Source organism: Tiliqua scincoides, chromosome 2, assembly GCF_035046505.1.
Source record: "Tiliqua scincoides isolate rTilSci1 chromosome 2, rTilSci1.hap2, whole genome shotgun sequence".
Taxonomy (NCBI): domain Eukaryota; kingdom Metazoa; phylum Chordata; class Lepidosauria; order Squamata; family Scincidae; genus Tiliqua; species Tiliqua scincoides.
In genome coordinates this window covers 168,395,276-168,402,097 of record NC_089822.1, presented here as the reverse complement: position 1 = coordinate 168,402,097, position 6,822 = coordinate 168,395,276, and the positions used below count along the sequence as shown (strand labels likewise).

The following is a 6,822-nucleotide window of genomic DNA, read 5'->3' as shown; positions in this document are numbered from 1 at the left end:
TGGCTCTACCTATTTCTGATACATCCTTTAATTTCTCTATGTTTTCTACCTGCAGAGTGAAAAATAAACCCAAATAGAGAAGGCTAGCAGCAGTGTCTCACCTGTGATGTCCTGCAGTTCACTGATGTTGTTGCTTACAGTTCTTTCAATAATCTTTTGTGTTGCTTGTACATAATCCAAATCCTTTTTCATATAACCCAAGTCTTTTTTTACTGAAAGACAGATCAAAATGTCTACACATATAATGGGTTGAGAGCTTCAGCCGGTCACTGCCACACTGTAGTACTATTGAGTCAATGGTACAAAGGGGTTCACACTATCAATGGAGATGCCAAAGCAAAAAAACTAGACACCATAGGTGCATATCCACATCTTACTAGAGCTTTAAACCGCCTGAACCAGAAGAGCTTTTGTGAAAAACTTGATTTCATGAAATTTCACATCTCTGAATGGAATAAGCCAAACTTAATATGCTCTAACACAAGCATACACACAAAAAAAACACCACATTTTTTTAAGTTGCTAAGGATGTTTGAATGAGATTCAAACAGCTTCCTCATTAGGAAGCCAACGACACGGCATCAGCATATAAGGTGGCTATGCCATACCCCCAAAACAAGAGCCAATTAGGCAAAGCTGATGCCATTTTTTGATTCAGCACCCCAAATATACCCAAGAATATGTCTAACTTTTTACAACAATATGTATGTGAATGAGGCCAGACTGCCAATAGATGCATATGCCTCTTGCTTCACTGGAATTGATGGAAGCCCACACTTGAATCCGATAGTTCTTTAGAGCAGCAGCACAGATTTCCTCCTTTTTGATGACATCTCTGTGCCATAGCTCCTTTTCTTCCATGTGCCACATTTCTTCTCTATGTATTACATTAACCACTACTGCTAGAGCTCACAGCAGTAACATTGGACTACATTCTACTGACACACAATTGAAATGGTTGGCAACCTTCAGTCTCGAAAGACTATGGTATAGGCCTACAGCACCTGGTATTCCCAGGCGGTCTCCCATCCAAGTACTAACCAGGCCTGACCCTGCTTAGCTTCCAAGATCAGACAAGATCAGGGATGTGCAGGGTAACATTAAACCAGAGCATTTATATAACCCATCTTATGTCAGTGTCAAACTACTCTGTGGAAAGGGCAAACACACTTGATATTGCTGGATACGCCCCAAATGATTACATTCAGCCCCAACAGCACTCCCATCCATTTCTGCCACCCTTATTTACCCAAATCAGCATCTTTCACAAGAGCTGCAATACCTACCAGTCATTAATATCTCGGAGTGGTTCAGGTTTTGGGCCTTTAACTCCTCTGATAATGCTGAAACTACCAAAACAAAAAGGATACAATAAGAGGACTTTCCTACACCACTCAAAATCAACTTTATATTCAGCCATGGTGTCATCCCATGGCAGTCCTCACCCTCAGAAGAGACTCCAGTTTGGTCAAGGGCCTAGTTCCTTAGATCTTTTAGGAGACAACACAGGTTGTTGCAGTGAAACATGGCAAATGCCACAGGGGTGTATACAATGGAGTATATTGTATACACTCAGGGATTCCCTGCAGGGATTGTACTCAGGGATTCCCTGCAGTTCAGAGAGGCCAAAAGGCAGAGTATAACTGATAACTACAGGTGTTTCCTGCATATTTGAAAGGTTAGGAACCAGAGCACTGTAAAACTGTCAAGATTTTTTTTTTTAAATGAGAACATTTCCTAAAGCATTTACATTTTAAAACAAAGCAATTCTAAATCTGTATCACAAAAAGATAAGTAACATATCTAACATGCATTCCTATGCATTTCTACTCAGATTAGGTTTGAAGTGCCTTGAAGGGGGAAGGTGAATCGAATCCAGGAAGGGGCTAGGTTTGGCAGCAACGAGAGCTGCTGAATCCTAAACCCCCTTTCTAGATTCAGGGTGGACCCATGCAGATCTGTGCCAGTGAGTTCACAAGTGCAGGTCTGTGTAGACCACTCCACATCAGAAAGGCTTACCCCTGGAATGGAAACAAAATGTTCCCTCTGGGACATACTCCCCCCATGGACATAATCCACCTGCATTGGCGGTAGCGGGGGGAGGATAAGTATAGAATTGGGCTATAAGACTTCTTATCTCTGCAGCAATATCCTCAGTTCTGATCCTACACATACACAAGTCTCTCTTAGCATTGTCTGAAGGATATCACTTACACTTCACCAGGAACAAGAAGAGGAGAGCAGACCACATAACAAAGCATATGACTACCAGGCAATAAAGAAGTACTACAGACTGTCTTCCTCCACAGCCTCTCCCTGTTGTAGACTTAGGATCTGTGAAAGATAAAATTGTTGAAGAGATTCTCATTTGAGAAATACAGTAATGTCACATGAGATAACAGCGAAAAACTAAGGCCCAAATCCTAAACAACTTTCTAGGACTGGCATAGCTGTGCCAATGGGACATGTGCTGAATCCTTCAATTGGGTGGCAGTCATGGAGTCCTCCTCAAAGTAAAGGAATGTTTGTTCCCTTACCTCGGAGCTGCATTACCCTTATGTTGGTGCTGGAAAGTGGGTTAGGATTGCACCCTAAGTTGCAAGATCAATTGTTTAGAAACAATTTCAAATGAACAGCCACTGCTACAGGGAAGCCCTCATCCAATATAAGTCCTCATCCAACAACACATCAACACATCCTTGAGGTAATTCAAGGCCAAATTACCCTTCACGTTATTACAATATGTAAGGTTATTAACTATAATAATCCTAGAAGAAACAGCATATTCTTCACATGCTAAAAAATTTTGATGCTGATACCCAAGACATAAATATTACATGATAGCATGTTACCTAATTACCTGTCTTGGACCCCCTTCTTTCCTCTCAAAGTAACTTGTAACAGCCATCAATACAGGACAGAGGGAGGGGGTGCAGAATAAAGACAGGCCAAGTATGAACTTAAGGGAGAAGCTCCAGACTTGCTGCCTTGCAAATTCTATAATTAACAGACCCCCTTCCTTTTTGCTGACAAGTTAACCAAAGGTGCCTAATGCCAGTAAAACCCCCCGCTGACAAAGCCAGAAACCAGATAATATAGCTGAAAATAGCCATAGCAAAACATGTTTGCACAGAAAGACCGAAACCAGGATACTTCCCTGTTGGAAGGTGGGGGGGGGGGGAAAGCCATGAGGAGGGCAATGGAGAAGGGCGGAGGGCGAGGGCATGAAAAGGTCAGTAGAATGTTACCAGGGAAAGTTAACACCCTTTTGGGGGACTGTGTTTTGAATGACAACTGAAATGTATAAAAGACATTGCCTTTGAATCTGAGTGTGCAAACTCTCAAAGGTCACAGACATGTCTGTTGAACAATAAAGAACCTTCAAAGCCTTCCACCTTTCAGTGTCTGCTTATTCTCAGTGGCACTGGACAGAATCCACCCTGTCTACTGAACTGGCGCTGCCCTTCTGGGCAGGAGTACGACAAGCATGTTGTACTAACTAGATAAACAGAAGGTGAATAGGAATACAAAAAGCAGAAAAGGCAGTGAATTTTTCATTAAGGAGAGTGAATACTGTGTGTGTGTGTGTGTGTGAGAGAGAGAGATACACACACACCAGCTGATTTTGAATGATTGACATTTTCCCCAGCATGGCATTTTCCCTCGAAAATAGAATCCATCTCCTTTGCTAGAGCACTGTGCAGAGATGATTATGGATGAAGCAGAAACATGACCAAACTGTGAGTTTGTGTGAGTTTTTAAAAACATGGACAACAACAGATGCAAGATATTTAAAACTCCAGTTGAAGAACATATTACTTACTATTCAGGGCCCTAGCAGGGAAATTCTCCTTTAACAATCAATGAGGAGTAAAAAAGGTTAGAATCTGTAGAAATCTGCTCACCACTCTGTTTTTCCCTGTTTCTTCTTCGTTTCACACCCGAGGGCACCCGTTCAGTTCCAGAAAGCATTGAAGTCACAACACCACCATCATCATAATCATCCTCATCATCAAGTTTATTGGGTGAATCTAAACAGAGGAAAAGGGTTACGTCTGCCTCAAGTAATTAGAATAGAACCATTTGTAGAAATTGACTGTTGCAAAGTTTATATGGATTTTTTCTGAGCCAAACCAGTTCACATCAAATGTGGTGTGACTTCAAAGCTAAGTATTATTTATTGCCAGCCGGTGAAACCTGTCTCTAGATATGATATTTCTGTTCAGGCATTCTCCTTTTCCCTTATGCAGTGTTTCTCAAACTGTGGGTTGGGACCCACTAGGTGGGTCGTGAGCCCATTTCAGGTGGATTCCCATTTATTTCAATATTTTATTTCTAATATATTAGACTTGATGGTATGTGACCGCATTTGGGGAAATGTTACAGACCTGTACTTTTAACAAACTACTTTGTATATTCTTTTAACAATGATAGTCAATGGGACTTCTCCTGGGTAAGTGTGGGTAGGATTGCAGACAAGGATTGTTAAAAATGGTCTTGCTTGATGATGTCACTTTCTGGCCATGACATCACTTCCGGTGGGTCCTGACAGTGGGTCAAAAGTGGGTCCCAGTGCTAAATGTGTGAGAACCACTGCCCTAATGTCCAACTGTTCCATCTTGTGCAAGTGAGTGCATTATCATAGACTGTCGTTTGAAGGCAAACTCTGACAAGGCCTGGCACTCCATATAATCTTGCACGTCCCCTAGAATAGCCAGATATACTGCCACCACCTGAAGCCAAGTAGATGCAGCAAGCTGCAGGGCCTTTTCTGTTGTGGCACCAAGTCTCTGGAACAAATTACCAGAAAATCTGAGGGCAGCTCTCTCTTTACCTGGTTTTTGGCTGGGTTTAAAAACATTTTTATTCCACTTGGCATTTGAGAAGCAAAGAAATTCCTAGGGACCCCTTTCTAACTTGTACCTATAGGCCTTCTGTTTCTGCTTTTCTGTTATTGGAGTTCTTACATCTTTTATCATTTCAATGGTTTTAATGTTTTATTGTATCTTATTTTTTTATTTTTGTCCACAGCTTTGAGCATGGTAAAAGTGGTATAGAAATCTTCTAAATAAATAAATAAATAAATTGGCTACCTAAGTGGATTCCGCAGAGGATTCAAGAGGTGTGCATTGACACCATGTTTTCTGTAAGCTTTGGAAAGCCAGGCCTCTTCCAATTGGCTGCAGTTTACTATCTTTGCATCAGTCAAAAAATAAGTAGATAGCTCCAAATCATGCTTCAATAATAATCACTTCATATACTCAAAAGCATAGCATTAAGACTGAACTTAAATCACACCCTGCTATATCTCACTTACCCAGGAGTAAGTCCAACTTACTATCATTGTCAAAAGAATACACATAGTAACTTGTTAAAAGTACAGGTCTGTAACATTTCCCCAAATGCAGTTACATACAATGATGGCATCGTCTAATGTATTAAAAATAAAATATTGAAATGAATGGGAATCCACCTGAAATGGGCTTGCGACCCACCTAGTGGGTCCTGACCCACAGTTTGAGAAACACTGCCTATAGCACTACCATCATCGCCTATTACGGAAGACTGAGTCTGCTGTGTACTGAAGAAAACCTGAACCTCAGGAATAGGAGGAATAACCACAGTGACTTACCTGTTTGGGGGAAGAGGGGAGGTGTGGATGCCCCTGCAAACATATAAATTCCTGCAGATGCAAACAAGAGAGAGAGAGTTTGCTTAGGAAATCATTTATCCATTTGATAATAATTTACATTGGTGCATATTCTTTAATCAGCTGGACTGACTTCTCACAGTGTCATATACCAGAGCACTATTTCAAAAGAACTTTTACATGGATAGGGCATCATACATATTAGTAGCATTTCTAGATTGACCATCCCCCAAATCCTAAACATTTTACCAATACAATTATATCCGAGGACACAATCATATGGCTCTGATATGGCTCCACAATCCTAGTGAAATCTTGTGCTGCTGAAACTAGTTGCTGAAACTAGCAACCTTTAATTGCTGCCACAAAAGGCAACAGGCCATTTTGCGTAGCCAGGCAGTGGCTGCAAGTGATGAGCAGATACAGCTTCACTCCAGGACAAGTGACCCCTCCCTTCCCCCTGAGCACATGAAAGAATGCAAGTGATTATCACCTCCTCTGCATTCTGTCCCCATGCTGCCATCCAGTGAAGGGAGAGGTCTCTGCCTTTCTAAACGTCAGAGAATGCTTGATGATTTCTTGCCTGATGGTCTGCATTACAAGGGTCAGCAAGGTTGTTTTTAAAATTGCTGAGCGAAGGGACATTGCTTTTTAAATGGATTTCCTTTAATGCGATTTTCCATGTGGGTGCTGGGAACAGAACCCTTGTGGATACTGAGACTCAACTGTATACCCCACTTTTATCAGATGAGTCCCCAAAGCATAGATGCAGTATCATAAATAATTAAAACATAGCATAAAACATGTACATATACATACAAATACACAATTTTAAAAGTGTAAAAATATAAAAACAACGTAAAATTATCAATACAAAAAAAAACCAGGAGCACAAAAAGAATAAGAAAGCAAACCATATAAAATACAGTGCAGCCGTAAAGCCCATAAAAACCTGAAAAACATCCAATATTAAAATGTATAGACTATACTCAGAAATCATCTGGTTAGAGATGTCAGTGTTACGGAGCCATTGGGAAACGGTGATCATGCTGCGATCCGTTTCGACGTGCACGTTGGGGGAAGAATACTGGGCAAATCTCTCACAAAAACCCTTGACTTCCGATGGGCAGAATTCCCTCAAATGAGGAGGCTGGTTAGAAGGAGGTTGAAAG

General features: G+C 41.1%; 1 pseudogene; it reads right to left on the bottom strand.

Annotated features, from left to right (window-relative positions):
* Positions 1-992: 992 nt before the first annotated feature.
* LOC136643030 (5S ribosomal RNA) lies at positions 993-1,111 on the bottom strand (annotated as a pseudogene).
* Positions 1,112-6,822: the final 5,711 nt, after the last annotated feature.